The 15,418-nt window shown below is 40.1% G+C and overlaps 1 long non-coding RNA gene across 1 annotated transcript; it reads left to right on the top strand.

Moving 5' to 3' along the window:
- The first annotated feature begins 920 nt into the window (after window positions 1-920).
- Window positions 921-14,071, top strand: LOC116547051. The gene is made up of 3 exons (XR_004266925.1): window positions 921-1,092; window positions 9,069-9,074; window positions 14,060-14,071. It is a non-coding gene; the product is annotated as an uncharacterized LOC116547051 (long non-coding RNA).
- Window positions 14,072-15,418: the final 1,347 nt, after the last annotated feature.

The following is a 15,418-nucleotide window of genomic DNA, read 5'->3' as shown; positions in this document are numbered from 1 at the left end:
TCTGATCTTAGTTATTTCTTGTCTTCTGCTAACTTTCGAATTTGTTTGCTCTTGCTTCTCCAGTTCTTTTAATTGTGTTGTTAGGGTGTTGATTTTAGATCCTTTTCCTTTCTCCTGTGGTCGTTTAGTGACATAAATTTCCCTCTAAACACTGCTTTAGCTGTGTCTCAGAGATTCTGGTACCTTGTGTCTTTGTTCTCATTGGTTTCAAAGAACTTATTTATTTCTGCCTTAATTTCTTTATTTACCCAGTAGTCATTCAGGAGCAGGTTGTTCAGTTTCCATGTACTTGTGCACTTTTGAGTGAGTTTCTTAATCCTGAGTTTTAATTTGATTGCACTATGATCTGAGAGACTATTTATTTTGATTTCCATTCTTTCGTATTTGCTGAGGAGTGTTTTATTTCCAATTATGTGGTCAGTTTTAGAGTAAATTCAATGTGGTGCTGAGAAGAATACATATTCTGTTGATTTGGGTGGAGAATTCTATAGATGTCTATTAGGTCCTCTTGGTCCAGAGCTGAATTCAAGTCCTGAATATCCTTGTTAATTTGCTGTCTTGTTGATCTGTCTAATATTAACAGTGGGGTGTCAAAGTCTCCTAGTATTATTGTGTGGCAGTCTAAGTTTTTTTGCAGGTCTCTAAGAACTTGCTTTATGAATCTGAGTGCTCCTGTGTTAGGTGCATGTACATTTAGGATAGTTAGCTCTCCTTGTTTCACTGATCTTTTTCCCAGTATGTAATGCCCTTTTTTGTCTCTTTTGATCTTTGTTGGTTTAAAATCTGTTTCATCATAGACTAGGATTGCAACCCCTGCTGTTTTTTGCTTACCATTTGCTTGGTAAATATTTTTCCATCCCTTTATTTTGAGCCTATATGTGTCTTTGCACATGAGATGGGTTTCCTGAATACAGCACATCGATGGGTCTTGACTCTTTATCCAATTTGCCAGTCTGTGTCTTTTAATTGGTCATTTAGCCCATTTACATTTAAGGCTAATATTGTTACGTATGAATTTGAATCTGTCATTATCATGCTAGCCAGTTATTTTGCCCATTACTTGATACAGTTTCTTCATAGTGTTAATGGTATGTGTCATAGTTTCCTTCATATCATAGTTTCTTTTCCATATTTAGTGCTTCCTTCAGGAGCTCTTGTAAGGCAGGCCTGGTTGTGACAAAGTCTCAGCATTTGCTTGTGCATAAAGGATTTGATATCTCCTTCACTTATGAAGCTTAGTTTGGTTGGATATGAAATTCTGGGTTGAAAATTCTTTTCTTTAAAAATGTTGAATATTGGCCCCCACTTGCTTCCAGCTTGTAGGGTTTCTGCCTAGAGATCCATTATTAGTCTGAGGGGCTTCCCTTTCTGGGTAAACTGACCCTTCTCTCTGGTTGCCTTTAACATTTTTCCTTCATTTCAATCTTGGTGAATCTCATGATTATGTGTCTTGGGATTGCTCTTCTCGAGGAGTATCTTTGTGGTGTTCTCTGTATTTCCTGAATTTGAATGTCAGCCTGTTTTGTTAGATTGGGGAAGTTCTCCTGGATAATATCCTGAAGAGTGTTTCTGACTTGATTCCATTCTCCCTGTCACTTTCAGGTACACCAATCAAATGCAGGTTTGGTCTTTTCACATAGTCCCATATTTCTTGGAGGCTTTGCTCATTTCTTTTCATTCTTTTTTATCTAATCTTGTCTTCATGCTTTATTTCATTAAGTTGATCTTCAATCTCTGATACCCTTTCTTCTGCTTGATTGATTCAGTTATTGATACTTGTATATGCTTCACAAAATTATCTTGCTATGTTTTTTTAGCTCCATCAGGTCATTTATGTTCTTCTCTAAACTGGTTATCCTAGTTAGCAATTCATCTAAGCTTTTTTCAAGGTTCTTAGATTGCTTGCATTGGGTTAGAACATGCTCCTTTAGCTCAGAGGAGTTAGTTATTACCCATCTTCTGAGGCTTACTTCTGTCATTTCTTCAAACTCAATCTCCATCCAGTTTTTTTCCCTTGCTGGCAAAGAGTTGTGATCCTTTGGAGGAGAAGAGGTGTTCTTGTTTTTGGAATTTTTAGCCTTTTTGCACTGGCTTTTCTTCATTTTCGTAGATTTATCTACCTTTGGTCTTTAATGCTGGTGTCCTTTGGATGGGCTTTTTGTGTGGAATTCCTTTTTGTTGATGTTGACACTATTTCTTTCTGTTTGTTAGTTTTTTTTCTAACAGTCAGGCCTCTCTGCTGCAGGTCTGCTGGAATTTGCTGGAGGTCCACTCCAGACTCTGTTTGCCTGGGTATCACCAGTGGAGGCTGCAGAACAGCAAAGATTGCTGCCTGTTTCTTATTCTATAAGCTTTGTCACAGAGGGGCAACTATCAGATACCAGCCAGAGCTCTCTTGTATGAGGTGTCTGTTGACCCTTGCTGGGAGATATCTCCCAGTCAGGAGGCACAGGGGTCAGGGGCCCACTTGAGAAGGCAGTCTGTCTCTTAGCAGAGCTTGAGTGCTGTGCTGGGAGATTTGCTGCTGTCTTCAGAGCCAGCAGGCAGGAACGTTTAAGTCTGCTGAAGCTGCACCCATAGCTTCCCTTTCCCCCTGGTGCTTTGTCCTAGGGAGATGGGAGTTTCACCTATGAGCCCCTGACTGAGGCTGCTTCCTTTCTTTCAGAGATGCCCCACCCAGAGAAGAGGAATCTAGAGATGCAGTCTGACTTTGCCAAACTTTAGTGGGCTCTGCCCATTTCAGACTTCCTGGTGGCTTTCTTTACACTGTGAGGGGAAAATCACCTACTCAAGCCTCAGTAATGGTGGATGCCCCTTCCCCCACCAAGCTCAAGTATTCCATGTCCACTTCAGACTGCTGTACTGGCAGCAAGAATTTCAAGCCAGCGGCTCTTAGCTTGCTGGGCTCCATGGGGATGGGATCCACTGAGCTAGACCATTTGGCTCCCTGGCTTCAGCCCCCTTTCCAGGAGCCTGAACAGTTCTGTCTTTATGGCTTTCCAGGTGCCAAGGCGTATATGTAAAAAAATACTGCAGCTAGCTCAGTGTCTTTCCAAGCAGCCACCCAGTTTTGTGCTTGAAACCCAGGACCCTGGTAGTGTAGGCACCAGAGGAAATCTCTGGGTCTGTGGGTTGCAAGGACCATGGGAAAAGCATAATACCTGGGCTGGAATGGACCGTTCCTCACAGCATAGTCCCTCACTGCTTCCCTTGGCTAGGGGAGGGAGTTCCCTGATCCCTTGCACCTCCTGGGTGAGACAATGCCCCCCTGCTTCAGCTTGCCCTCCATGGGCTGTACCAACTGTCTAACCAGTCCCAGTGAGATGAGCCGGGTACCTCAGTTGGAAATGCAGAAATCACTGCCTTCTGTGTTGATCTTGCTGGGAGCTGCAAACTGGAACTCTTTCTATTTGGCCATCTTGCCATCCACCCCTTTTGCATTTTATCCAATTAAAAGATAAACATAGTAGTCACATAAGAATCAAATGCTTTAATAATCATAAAACTGTACTAGAAATAGAGGTGAACTTCCTACCTGCCACTCCTATTTCACGCATATACTCCCCAGCATACGGTACATAAACATACACAGACACACACAGACACACAGACACACACTCACACACACACACACACACACACCACACACCCCTTATGTCAATTGCTACACTATTGTTTCTTGGCTCCAGTCCACCTGTTTATACTCATCTCTGAAATGCCAAGGCTGGGACTGCATTTGGGCTTTGTCGGCTACCTTGCTAGGAGCTGCCAATAGGGGGCACTAGAGAGAGAGAGAGAATCAGAGGCCAGAGGGGAAAGGAGGAAACTGTCTATTGGCTTCCCAGCTACTTTGGGTTCCTCTGAGCATCACCCAGCCTCTTCCCTTCACCCTGGCAGTGGTGTTTCCTTCCTATAGAAGCATCTAAATCCAGTTTGCAGCTTTTTAAAAACACTTGTAGAAAATACCTCATTATACTCCCCTGCCGTGCCACAGCGGTACTCCTAGGCTGGCAGTGCCCGTTCCTCAGAGGTCTTGGTCCCAGCTCCATGGGCTGTTCTGCAAGTTCTAAGTTGTAATGATGTCAGCTTCCTCCCTGTGTTCCCCCGGCCCGTTGGGTGTTAGCTGCTTCTTGTATTTACTACCTCTGTGATACTCTTAAGCTCTCTTTTGTTCTTTCAGTTACCTTGGTAACAACTTTATAGCTAGTTAACAATTCTTTATATTAAATGCCCTCTTCAAGTAACTGGTGTGATATCTATCCCCTCAATGTGCGTGCACACACGCGTGCATGCGCGCACACACACACAACATGCACACATACCAGGGAGAGCAGACAAACAACTGCAGCTCTCCCCTTCCACTTACCCAGTTCCAGCGTTAAGGCCTACCCCAGTTAGATTACCACATGGAAAAAGCAGAGAGTGTGTTTATGAACAGGTTTATCCCTTTTCCCAAAGGGGAAGAGGGAGCCGGGAAGGAACAGAACTAGGCACATTCTCATGATGAGAAGGACACCCTTGATGGGTGAAGTCACTCCTCAACTGGTGATTACATCAGATTACATCACTTGCCTAAAACACATGGGTAAATGACAGTACTCAGGCTCAAACCTGTCTGGTGATGCAAAGTCACTATTTTTGCCCATTTTACGATGTGGGCTTTTTTCACCAGCCTATGTCCCATTAGTGGGGTGGGGGTCCAGATTTCAGCCCACAACTCTAGGGTATAATTTTATATTTTAGGAAGAAAAGGCATTTCTATGACGTGGAAGAGAACTTACTTGTCATGTCCATCATCTGCCCCAGAGAGCAGTACCTTCTTTTTCCATTTTCAAAAATTTTTAGTAACGGCCAAGCTCTTAAAAACATAGCTATGTCTGATTATTCAGCGGTGCGATGGAGAAAGAGATTATGCTGATCGCTGAGGTCATCTTTTCCTCTCATGTGAGCATGGGACTTAATATGTTCCTCTAGGGATGACTAGGGATCTGGCAGCTTGTAGATTCTCTTGCTCATATGTCTTTTGCCTTGCACTGAAATGTAATTTCTTTAGAATAGGGGCCACATTTTATTACTTTCTTCATCTGTGCATCCCTCCAGCTCAGAAGTTCTTCAATGGAGTTACAATTATTGGGGCTTAGAATTTGAATAGGAAAAGAATACATCTTTATTCTCACTAACCTCTAACAGAAATTTAACATGTCCTTCAATTATGATATAGGCAACAAGCCACGGTAGAATCAGTAGTGTCTGTAACTTTGCAATAGAAGTCCCAGGTTTTTCTGTGTCACATTGCAGGTTGCTGCAGACCTCTTAAAATGCCTCAAGCTTATCACTGCTCTGACATTAGGGTAGTCATTAGACTTACTACTGGATTGTGTTATGATGTTTAAATAAAGAAACACATGTATTACCATGTCACAATTTTTAAAAAGTATTTTGAAAGCTGTACTTCAATATAATTTGTTTCCTTTGTAATCCTGTGTTTTTGTTTTGTGCATTCAAATACATTATTCTGAGAAAGGAATCTAGGCTTCACCAAACGAACACATAAATTCCTGTCTTAGTGTTTAACTCAGTGTCTGGCTCAGAGCTTGGTGGCTAGAATATATGGTGAATGAAAGGATCAGATTAAATAATTTCTGTTTCAAGGAAGACTATTTGGTCTAAATTAATAGATAAAGCTGGCATAACAGAGATAATTTGGAAAATAAGTTCATTTAAATTTATAGCTCTCACAGTATACCAAACCAATTCTAGATGAATTAAAGAGTTAAATACATACTTAAAGTCAAATTAATGAGATCCATTCACTTGTCAAATATTTATTGGATGCCTGCCCACATGCAACAGTTCTAGGCAGTGGAATAACATTGAATTAAATTCCCAGTCTATTCAACAATTGGTATTGGAACACTTGAACATCCATGCAATGAACCACAATCTTTATCTTGTATCACATGCAAAAACTAATCGAAAATTGATCATACTCATGAAATTAAAGCCTCAATCTATAAGTCCTTTAAAAGAAGTCATGGTAGAAAATCTTTATAGTTTTGGCTTAGGCAAAGATTTATTAGAATCAACACCATAACATAAGCCATAAAAAAATTAAGAAACTGTACATCATTGGAATTAAGAACTTCTACTCTTCAGCAGACCCTTTTAGGAGGATAGAAGACAAAACACAAACTGGAATAAAATGTTTATAATCATAAATCTGATAAAAGGCTGATACCCAGAATACGTAAAGGACTCTCAAAACTTATAAGTAAATAAATGCCTTGATTAAAAATTGGCAAAGAGTTTAAACAGATACCTCACCATTGAACATGAATTGATGGCAAATAAGCACATAAAAAGATGTTCAGTGGCCAGGCATAGTGACTCACACCTGTGATTCCCAGCACTTTGGGAGGCTGAGGCAGGTGGATCACCTGAGGTCAGGAGTTCAAGACCAGCCTGGACAACATGGTGAAACTCTGTATCTACTAAAAATACAAAAAATAGCCAGGCATGGTGGTGGACACCTGTAATCCCAGTTACTCGGGAGGCTGAGGCAGGAGAATCGCTTGAATCCAGGAGGCAGATGTTGCAGTGAGCTAAGATCACATCACTGCATTCCAACCTGAGTGACAGAGTGAGACTCCATCTCAAAAAAATAAAAAAAATAAATAAATAAAGATACTCAGTGTAATTTATCACTAAGGAAATGAAAATCAAAACCACAACACTCTACCACCACTTGCCTACTGGAATGCCAAACAAAATAAAACAGAGCAAAAGCAGACAAGTGACAACTAATAATACCAAGTTCTGGAAAGAATGTGGAACACCTGGAACTCGCATATACTGATGGTGAGAATGCAAAATGGTACGGTAATTTTGGAAAACAATTTGGCACTTTTTTGTAAAATTAGACATACACTTAATCTATGAACTGCCAATCCCACTCCTAGGTATTTACCCAAGAGAAATGAAAGCTTATGTTTACAAAGCACTGTGAATGCAAATATTTATAATGGCTTTATGTGTAACAGGCAAAACCTGGCAATAACTCAAATGTCGTTAAAATTATAAATGACTGTGGTACAATTCATGCAATGGCACACTTCTAGCATTAAAAGAGGAAAAGAATTTACTGATATATGCAAAAACAAGGATGAATCTCAAATGTATAATGATGAGTAAAAGGAGCCATAATGGCTACATAATACATGATTTAATCTTTATGGCTTCCTGGAGAAGGTAAAACTAGAGATACAGAAAAGAGACTGGTAATTTCTGGTGAATGGTGAGGGGAAGGGCTGGTACAAAGGGGCATTTGGAAATTTCTGAGGGCGATGGAATTGTCCTACATCTTAATGGTAGTGGTGGATATGTGATTGTAGATTGGCAAAGAATTTAAACAGATATCTTGTCAAAACTCATAGAACGCTACACTAAAAAGGTAAATTTTTTACTATATGAATTGCATTTGAATAAAAAATGAAAAAAATTAGACAAATGAAGGAAAACACCAAAACAAATTTCCACTTCTTGTGGGGAAAAACACATTAAAAAACATATGCACTTAAATACATGAAGGTCAGCTGATACTAGGAACTAGAAAGAAGAATAGAGGACAAAAAGGAGATCAAAAATGAGAGTGAGGTAGGCTGGATAAAGAAAATATGGTACATATACACCATGGAATACTATACAACCATAAAAAAGAACGTTATCATGTCCTTTGCAGGAACATGGATGGAGCTGGAAGCCATCATTCTCAGCAAATTAATGCAGGAACAGAAAACCACATACTCCATGGTCTCACTTATAAGTGACAGTTAAAGGATGAGAACACGTGGACTCAAATAGGGGAACAACAGGCACTGGGACCTACCTCAGGGTGGAAGCTGGGAGGAGGCAGAGGAGCATAAAATAACTATTGGGCACTAGGCTTGGTATCTGGGTGATGAAATAATCTGTATAATAAACCCCCATGACAGGAGTTTAACTATATAGCAAACCTGCACATGTACACCTGAACTTGTTTTTCTTAAACAAAGAAATAAGCCTAGAAACCCAGACATATAAATAAATAAATGTAATAGAGTCACACAATGGAATAAGCTACAGCAATAAAATTAATAGATTTTAAAAAGCCAGAAAAAATGAGACAGCATGTAAGTTTATATAGAATGGTTAGCAGAGTCCTCTCTGATCATATGAATTTAGAACATGAGTTTGAATTAGTTCATTGTATTTTAAAGATGGTGGAAAGAGAAAAGCAAATATTTATCAAACCTTCTGCAAGAATGATGATTTTCTAAACTCTATGTTGGAAGAAAGAATGAAAAAGATAGATTTTCCTTTCCAGTATTTACAAAATTCTATGAAACTAACCTCTTAAAATGTTATAGAAGATGGTATCTGGAGCAATCAGAGACTTATAGATTAGTGAATGATTAAGAACCTGGCCCTAAAAAGGGTTTTAAGCAGAATATGACCTGGAGCGACCATGAGGAATGGGAGAGGGGACGCAGGCAAAGTTGAGTTCCAAGACGGTATCTTTGGAGTGTCCCTCCTGTGCTCCAACCATGGGACCTGACCCCTTGCCACAGGGTTTTCTTTTAGAGCCTCAACATCTTCCTCTCTTTGGCTGGAGTTCAAGAGGTTAAATGAGTAATTTCCCCTTGCAGGTGCTGTGATCAGGTGTTCTAGTTCTATATATAAAACTCTGGTGCTCATGTGCAGATATCCAGAAAGCTCAATTAATCCCAAACATCCCTTCCCACAGAGATATCCCAAAATAAAATCTTTAGCACATGTAAAGTGGCTTAACTGTTTCCCTGACTTAATGACTGAATTTAAATTCATAAAGGGTTTATATGAGGCAGATGCTGAGCTTTATTCCCCAGGTTCATGGGCAACTGAACGAAAAGACAGAAGCTCAAACTAAAGCTGGAGAGTTTGGGGCTGGACATAAGGAAGAACTTCTTAACCCCTGGAGAGATTAAACAGAGGAATTGGCTCTATGGAGCAGTCAGGGAAGTTCTATTTCTAGAGCTACTCAAGGGGAAAAGATACATGTCAATTGTCTCATTGACATTTATTGATTAGGGCACAAAATATGCCATATTAATCTTTAAGCCCTTTAATTGTGTCTGGCATATAGTAGACTAATCTGCTTGAAATACAGATACATGAATAAGTGAATAAATGACTAAAACAGTGCAAATGATGTGTCTGACATAAAAAATAATAAGATTTGATGATGCCCTAAAGCATTTGCATCAGTGCGCAAGGGCCACAAAGATGCTGTGTAACAGACAGTCACAAACCTTAGGGACACAGAGCAATAAATATTTAATTCATTTCATGAATCCATTGGTTATCTGGGAATATCTGTTGCTTCTGCCTTGGAATCTTGTAGGGACTACTGGTTTATCTTGATTCTGTTCCATTAAGTCTCTCATCCATCAGCCAGCTAGCTCATGTTTGTTCTCATGGCAGACACAGGAATCCAGGAGACCAGAAGTCAGCAAGAACCCCAACTCTCTGACACATTCTACTGACCAAAGCAAGTATAAGTCTAGCCGAGATTCAAGGTGTAAAGAAATAGACTGTGCTTCTTGATGAAAAGGGGCTAAGTCATATTTGTGAAGCTTGGAATGAGGGGAGGGGTTGTATTAGGGCTCTCCAGAACCAAAAGCACAGTAGATAATTGAACATATAAAGGGTATTTATTACGGGAATTGGCTTATGTGATTATGGAAGCTTAGAAGTCCAACCCTAGGCTGTCTGCAAGCTGGAGAACTGGTGTAACTTTCGGTCAAAGGCCAAAAGCCAAAGGACCTAGAGTTCTCATGTCCAAGGGCAGGTTAAGAAGACTGTACCAGGCTGGGCGTTATGGCTCACACCAGTAATCCCAACACCTTGGGAGGCTAAGGCGTGGGCAGATCGCTTGTGGTCAGGAGTTCAAGACCAGCCTGGCCAACATGGTGAAACCCCATCTCTAATACAAAACTTAGCATGGCCAGGCGCGGTGGCTCACGCCTGTAATCCCAGCACTTTGGGAGGCCGAGGCGGGTGGATCACGAGGTCAAGAGATCGAGACCATCCTGGTCAACATGGTGAAACCCCGTCTCTACTAAAAATGCAAAAAAAATCAGCTGGGCGTGGTGGCGCATGCCTGTAATCCCAGCTACTCAGGAGGCTGAGGAAGTAGAATTGCTCTCGTTGCCCAGGCTGGAGTGCAATGGCGCAAACCCCGCTCAAAAAAAAAAAAACAACAAAAAAAAAAAAACCAAAACTTAGCATGGCATGGTGGTGCATGCCTGTAATCCCAGCTACTAGGAGGCTGAGGCAGGATAATCACATGAACCCGGGAGACAGAGGTTGCAGTGAGCCAAGATCGCTCCACTGAACTCCAGCCTGGGTGACAGAGCTAGATGCTCTCTCAAAAAAAGAAAAAAAAAAAAAAAAAGAAAAGAAAAGAAAAGGCCCAGCCCCATAATGGAGAGAAAGATAACTTGCCTTTTCCCTGCCTTTCTGTTCTATCTGGGTCCCCAGCCAATTGGATGGTGCCAACCTGTATTGGATGAGGGTGGATCTTCTAATAAAGATGGTGAATCGTCTACTAAAAAAAGGATGAATAAAAACATGGCCGTGACAGACATTTCAGATTTAATGAGGCACAAACCAGGACATAACTACATGGAGTTAAGATGGAAAATCTTTGGGAGGCCAAGGCAGGTGAATAACGAGGTCGAGAGATTGAGACTATCCTGGCCAACATGGTGAAAAAACGTCTCTACAAGAAATACAAAAATTAGCTGGGCATGGTGGAACTTGCCTGTAGTCCCATCTACTCAGGAGGCTGAGGCAGGATAATTGCTTGAACTTAGGAGGCGGAGGTTGCAGTGAGCTGAGATGGTGCCACTGCACTCCAGCCTGGCGACAGAGCGAGACTCCATCTCAAAAAAAAGAAAGATGGAAAGCTTCACATGGCAGGTCATGTGATCTGTCTTCAAAGACAATTATGCTGTTCCAAGTAGAGAAGAGTCAAGGACATTCTAGATAGAAAAACAACAAGGATATAGGCTCAAAGGTAGCCAAGAACATGATGTACTTGGGGCTGTAGAGAAATGGGGAGCAAGTATGCACTGTCTATGGCAGAGTGGCAGGAGAAGTGGGTAAGCCTGTGCTAGGACAATATCTGATTTGTTTGCATTTATTTGCTTGTGGATCCATCTTTCCTACTGGAATGCAAACTCCATGAAGGTGGGGACTTTGATTTCCCCAACCTGTAGAACTCTGTCTGGCACAATAAATATTTGTTTTTTTTTTGTTTTTGTTTTTTGTTTTTTTTTTTTCCCATTTATTTATTTTATTGCATTTTAGGTTTTGGGGTACATGTGAAGAACATGCAAAATTGTTGCATAGGAACACACGTGGCAGTGTGATTTGCTGCCTTCCTCCCCATCACCTACATCTGGCATTTCTCCCCTTGCTATCTCTCCCCAGCTTCCCACCCCCCACCGTCCCTCCCCTATTTCCCCCCAACTGACCCCAGTGTGTAGTGCTCCCCTCCCTGTGTCCATGTGTTCTCATTGTTTAACACCCGCCTATGAGTGAGAACATGCGGTGTTTGATCTTCTGCTCTTCTGTCAGTTTGCTGAGAATGATGGTTTCCAGGTTCATCCATGTCCCTACAAAGGACCCAAACTCATCGTTTTTTATGGCTGCATAATATTCCATGGTGTATATGTGCCACATTTTCCCTATCCAGTCTATCGTCGATGGGCATTTGGGTTGGTTCCAGGTCTTTGCTATTGTAAACAGTGCTGCAATGAACATTCGTGTGCACGTGTCCTTATAGTAGAACGATTTGTAATCCTTTGGATATATACCCAGTAATGGGATTGCTGGGTCAAATGGAATTTCTATTTCTAGGTCCTTGAGGAATCGCCACACTGTCTTCCACAATGGTTGAACTAATTTACACTCCCACCAACAGTGTAAAAGTGTTCCTATTTCTCCACATCCTCTCCAGCATCTGTTGTCTCCAGATTTTTTAATGATCGTCATTCTAACCAGCATGAGATGGTATCTCAGTGTAGTTTTGATTTGCATTTCTCTGATGACCAGTGATGATGAGCATTTTTTCATATGTTTGTTGGCCTCACGTATGTCTTCTTTTGAGAAGTGTCTGTTCATATCCTTTGCCCACTTTTGAATGGGCTTGTTAGTTTTTTTCTTGTAAATCTGCTTTAGTTCTTTGTAAATTTTGGATATCAGCCCTTTGTCAGATGGGTAAACTGCAAAAATTTTTTCCCAATCTGTTGGTTGCCGATTCACTCTAATGATTGTTTCTTTTGCTGTGCAGAAGCTGTGGAGTTTGATTAGGTCCCATTTGTCTATTTTGGCTTTTGTTGTCAATGCTTTTGGCATTTTGGTCATGAAGTCCTTGCCTACACCTACGTCCTGAATGGTTTTGCCTAGATTTTCTTCTAGGGTTTTTATGGTGTTAGGTCTTATGTTTAAGTCTTTAATCCATCTGGAGTTAATTTTAGTGTAAGGTGTCAGGAAGGGGTCTAGTTTCTGCTTTCTGCACATGGCTAGCCAGCTTTCCCAACACCATTTATTGAACAGGGAATCCTTTCCCCATTGCTTATTTTTGTCTGGTTTGTCAAAGATCAGATGGTTGTAGAAAGGTTGTGTTGCCTCCGAGACCTCTGTTCTGTTCCATTGGTCTATATCTCTGTTTTGGTACCAGTACCATGCTGTTTTGATTACTGTAGCCTTGTAGTATAGTTTGAAGTCTGGTAGTGTGATGCCCCCCGCTTTGTTCTTTTTGCTTAGAATTGACTTGGCTATGCGGGAATAAACATTTGTTGATTGAATGCATGAAGAATGGCCTGTGGGCCTTGTGAGGGGAGTTGAATTTTAACATAGGAGTGTTGGGCGGGGACTGAATTTGTTGATAAGTGGTTGAGGATTATGATAAGATTTGAGCCTTAGAAAGATAACTCTGATGCTGGAAGAAATTATGAAGAAGGACAGAGAATGGAATCCTGGCAATGGAGGCTGGAAGCAGCAGCTACGCAAAAGTAGCTGAGTTTCAAAACAGAAGAGGCTATAGGTCTGTGCTTTCTGGAACGGAAGTGACCCGGGGAGCTGAAGGGAGTGCATGCTGGAACTTCAAGTTGCTTGCTGAGGCATTTGAGGTATTTGATCTGCTCAAGATTTTACAGAGAAATGTGTCAAGGCTAAGAACAGTTGATTGAGGTTTTTCTTTTGTTGATTATTTTTCAACACTTATTATTCATCTGGCATGATATAGAAACTGTTGAAATACACATTTTTATTCATCAATCTGCATAAACTTTTTTCATTTTATTGCATAAACCATATAACTATCATTTCAGAAACAAATAAAATCTCTCTATAAAAATAAAAATAATTGAAAAAGTGGATGTAGCATTATTTTTCTTCCAACTCAAAATTTGTCCAGAATTCAAAAGCATCATCAGCATCCCTGAGAACATGTCAGAAATGCAAAATTGCAGAGCCACCTTAGATGAACTGAATGACAATCTACATTTTAGGAAGTTAACAAGTGATCTAAGCAAGGCTTAAGAAGCTATACTTTAAGGAATATTTACTTCAGACCCAGATTTTTCTCCCCAAATGAAGCCTATTTAAGGAAATTTCTATTTAAAGCCACATGAAAATATATACCTATCTTCCTAATTAATGAAAAGTTAAATTTGAAAGCATTTGAAAGATTGTAAAGGATAGAAAGCATAATTATGTATCAATGTCATTATCAAATATTTGACTCTAGATGTTGGTTTGGGGTTTTGCTCTGTCCTGTAACTTGATTACGTATGTGCTGAGTCATCACTGCCCTGGAGGCTTGAGCCCAAACGAAACACAATATGTACACTGGAGGTAGGTTGAGCACCCTGCAGTAGAAATTCCCAGCTGAACCCTGCCTGGATCAGCCAAAATTATTAACATGAAAATCCATGAACATGAAAATCCATGCTTAGTGTTATCAACCACTGAGTTTTGAATATTTAGTTGCCAACCATTATTGTGCAAATGCCGACCAATACAGTATTTCCACATCTACTCATATAGACAAACATATTTTATTAAAATGTATGGCCTTGAACTCATAATGGACACTTCTTGCATAAGTTCGCTCCACTGACAAATAGGAATGTAAACTTACCCCTACTTGGCTCCACAGGCTGTGTCTCCACCATGACACATTTGCCTTCTCTGAAGTTTATGATAGATGTCATTTTCTACAGATGTGCAATGTTATGGTGATGCTGTAGTAAAGCTCTGTTCTCATGGTCCATATATATTCCATTTCTTCTCCAGTTGAGTTTTCTTCATTCTAGAGGCAGACTGCAAATATGTGGCTTTGGAAGCTGGAAAAAGGCTACTTGGCTGAAATCTTTCTGATGGAGTCTATGTCAACATACAAAAAAATGTATAACTAAGATTCATATCCCTTAAAAAGGATATGTAGACAATTCAAGTGGCTGTATTAAAAGTTTCACATTCTACCACCAGTTTGGTACATTAAAAGACCTGCAAGAAATCTGATCCCCTCAAAAATGTATGACCTTAGTATATGTTTTTAGTAGTCCATTTATAAAGATTTTAAGAAGAAATTAAAACAGTAGTATTTGAATAAGAAGAGCAAAATTGACATGATTTGGGAAAATGTGCACATATGTTTACAATATACATGTAAATACATAGATAGTATATTTGTTTTATTGTTGGCTGCACATTCTCATATAGATCTGCATAAATTCTTGTGGGTATATGTATCTTTTCCGGGTCTATGCTCTTGTGTGTGTGTGTGTGTATCTTTTCCTGGTCTATGCTCTTGTGTGTGTTTGCATCTTTTCAGGGTGTATATTCTTGTGTGTATATGTATCTTTTCCAGGTCTATGGTGTGCCCCAAAAGCTCAGTGTGCACAGTAATAACAGCATTGAAGTCAGAAGCTCTGAATTCAGGTTCTGGTTTTTCTACTTTTTGGCTGTGTGGCCCCAAAGAAGATACTTTACCTCTCAGCTTCATTTTCATTATTGAAACAGGGTTAACTGATCATTTCTTGTCTACTTTAGAGGCTTGTTGAAATAATCATATGAGACTTCTGATCTCATAAGGGAAAGACCTAGCATTTATTAAATGCCAGGTACATTGCTAAGCTCTTGACATGCATGCTCTCATTTAATCCTTAGAGCAGTCTATGAAGTACTGTAGTACTAGTCCGAATTATTATATTATCCTCAATTTACAGATTTCATGACTGAGGTTAAGAGCTTAATTAAACAAAAAACTATTCTATAAATTGTAAAGTAATATTAAGCTGAAAGTGCCAGTATGACTACGACCTTCGCT

The sequence above is a fragment of the Sapajus apella genome, unplaced genomic scaffold, assembly GCF_009761245.1.
Source record: "Sapajus apella isolate SASKATOON/1434 unplaced genomic scaffold, GSC_monkey_1.0 scaffold5, whole genome shotgun sequence".
Classification (NCBI taxonomy): domain Eukaryota; kingdom Metazoa; phylum Chordata; class Mammalia; order Primates; family Cebidae; genus Sapajus; species Sapajus apella.
The sequence above is the reverse complement of the archived record's forward strand: the minus strand, read 5'-3'. Positions and strand labels throughout refer to the sequence as shown.